This window comes from Chinchilla lanigera, unplaced genomic scaffold (genome assembly GCF_000276665.1).
Source record: "Chinchilla lanigera isolate Chin_1 unplaced genomic scaffold, ChiLan1.0 scaffold00003, whole genome shotgun sequence".
Classification (NCBI taxonomy): Eukaryota; Metazoa; Chordata; class Mammalia; order Rodentia; family Chinchillidae; genus Chinchilla; species Chinchilla lanigera.
Genome location: NW_004955404.1, coordinates 32,484,905 through 32,488,226, shown reverse-complemented (window position 1 = coordinate 32,488,226; position 3,322 = coordinate 32,484,905).

Genomic DNA, 3,322 nt, shown 5'->3' with positions numbered 1-3,322 from the left:
AAAACAACTTATATTAAATGAATCACTTATCCCAATGAATAAAACAGTATTAATTATTATTCACTAAAGGTCGTACTTTATTCACATTTCCCTAGTTGTTCCTAATATTTTTTTCCTTTTCTAAGTTCTCACCCAGGATACCACCTCCATGTAAGTGTCATGGCATTCTTAAGGTCTCCACATTTATGGCAGCTTCTCATACTTTCCTTGTCTTTCATGATCTTGACAGGTTTGAGTAAACTGGTGAGGTGTTTTGTAGAATGATGTCCCGTTAGGATTTGTCTAATGACCTTGTCATGATTAGACTGAGATTACAGGTTTTTGAGAGGAAAACTAAGGTGGTAGAGTGTCATTTCATGTCACCTTACCAAAGGTATAATCAACACGATTGATCACTGATGGTATCTCGATTGCCTGGTTGATGTAGTGGTTTTCTTATTGCTCCACTGCAAAACTACTCTTTTGTTCCTACCTTAACACACAGTACTCCCAGAAGGAAGTCAGTGTGTGGCATTCATTCTGAAGGATGGAGCATCTTCATAAGGTATTCATTGTTTTTCTGCATAGGATATTTATCTTTTTTTATTTGATCACATATTGGAAAGACTTGTGATTATTTAATATTTTGAATTATAATTGAATACAATTTTGTTAATTTATTGTTTAAATTTTTCTAGCTTTGACCGTTGGGAGCTCCTTCAAGAAGTTTCAGTGCATTTAATATACTTTCATTATTGTGAGGATTTTTTTTTTTTAAATTTTTGCTTTTTGGAACTTCCTTACTTTTGGGCACTGTAAGATATCTGAGCTCATCTTATAAATTTCCTGTCTCACTTTTGCAATAAGCAATTTGTTTAAGGAGATCTGCTTCTTTATCTGAGAAAATGGTATTAGAAACCAAGATCTAGGTACAAGAAGTGTGCATTGATGCTGGGTTGTATTGGCTTCCAGGCTCAAAATTCATTTTAATTCTCATTTTTTTTTTCATTTTGGCCTAAAGACAGCCTCTTCAAATTGGCTCCAATGTTTTAAAATAATTCCCTTAGCCTTTGATAGCTTTCATTTTTCCTGGCTAAGAAAAGAGCCTTCCAGGCTCAACTGGCACATTTTCCAGTTTTCTAATTAGTCATTGTTCCAAGAAGCTACAGATTCTAGTATAAGCAATAGTATCTAGAGACCAAAATCTGAGCACCAAGATTTCTTTTATTGGGTTCTTACTGTTTCTAGGATTTTACACCAAACACAGTTAAGATGTGTATGGTTTAGGTACATACAGTCTATATTTTTTTGATACAAAGTCTCACTATGTAGCCTAGGCTGGCCTTGAACTCATGGGTATCCTCCTGCCTCACTCTCGGGAGTGCTGGAATTACAGGTGTGTGCCACCATGTCCAGCAGTATATTTTTGAAAAGAAAAAAAGTCCATATCGATTTCTTTAATTTTATAATTGTGCTTCTCTATTATAATAATTTTTTGTGTAAGATAAAAACATATATTATACTTTATGTATATAAAATATGTAACACATGCATGTTCATATGAGTGTATATATTTGTGTATGTCACCTTAGGAAAATAATATCAATATTATACAAACAGTAAAATTAAAGAAAGATGGGGCTGGGGATTCAGCTCAGTGGCACAGTGCCTGCCTGGCAAGAGTGAGGTTGTGAGTTCAATTCCCAGTACCAGAAAAAAAAAAAAAAGTTTATGATATTCTAGTAGCTTTTTTTTTCTTTAGAAAATATTCCAAAATGAATATAAGCAAATACTGTGTTCTAACATCATTTAAAATTCTCATTTTCTTTGTTACATTATTATTAATTTGTATAATGTATAATTTGGTTCACTCCTTTCCCTTTGCTTTTACTTAAGGAGCCCTCTTTTAATTTAAAATGTGCATGTTATCTATGTTTTAAAAACTGAAGCTACATAGCAAGGTGAATTCAAAGAAATCTTTGCATTTTTCACGTTGTTCCTTTACTTACCATAGATGTAAACTGTTCCACTTGTTTTTAGTTTTTCCTTCCAATGTTTTCTTTAGCAAATCTTCTATACCTTACATTTTAAAATTCAAAATATACCTCAGAGATTACTACATATGACATATAAAGAACTTTGTTATTCCTTTTATGTGGTGCATATCATTTCTGTGAGTGTGTGTGGTGGGGGGACTAATTCATCCAACCAATCTGCTACTCATGGAGGCCTTGATTCTCCCCAACCTTTTGACTATACTAATAATGTCATGATGAATAACTGTATGCATTTGTCACTCTGTATTTTTACTAGTGTAGTTTGTTCCTCCTTTGTACACTATGAATGACTCAAATACCTCATAGATTTGCCAAGGCTGCAAGATGCTATGAGTTGCATAGTATGTTTGGTGTAATGTCTTGCACATAGAAAGCACAGCTGTCAGTATAATTACTACTAAGTTCAAAGGGCTGCAATTGATTTCACAGGGAATTATGACAACACCACGGAGAGCTGTTCAACCCTAATTCTGTGCATGTGTGCATGTGTGTTTGTGTGTGTGTGTGTGTGTGTGTTGGATACAGTAAGTATAAGTGGAGGTACTGAGGGTTAGAAATAGTGAACCTCAACTAAGATTAAAGGTGAACAGATTTTTGAGTCAGAAAACATGTTCTAAACAAAAGAGGAATACTGGACAGTCAGATCATGAGCAAAAAGTTTTTTTTTTGAGAATAAAAAGTGGAATTTGGGTTATGAAAGAGGAAAAATTACACATGATGTGGGCGAGATAAGTGAATAGATTTTTCTGCCATTGAAATACTTCATTCTGAAAAGTTACTAGAAGATTTTAAACCAATGAGGAACATGAAACTTTTTTTTAAAAAAAAAACCTCATGCTAGTATTGCCTCAATTCAGGCAAAACTTAAGAGAAAGTGAACTATGATAGTGACTGTGGACATGGAAAGATTCTCTCCAGTTCATTCTTGAAACTCTTCTTTGACACTACACCTGAGACTCCTGGTTTTCCCTTTTGGAATTCTTCGCTAGTCCTCCCAAGTTCTACTTCTGAGGATCTCTTTCTTCCTCTGAACTCTTCGGGGGTGATCTCACTTTTTTTTCATGGCTCCAAGTGTGAAGACTGTACGATCAGCTTGCATGTGTGTGTTTCCCTTTCTAACCTCCTTCTAGAATTCTAATTTGGCATCTCCACTTCTTAGCTGGACAGAAATCCAGTTGGTTTGCCTCTAAACACTTTGAATTTATCATTTCTCAAACAAATATCTTTCCTTCCCTCCCCTCCCTTCCCTTCCCTTCCCCTCCCCTCCCCATTCCTTCCCTCCCCTC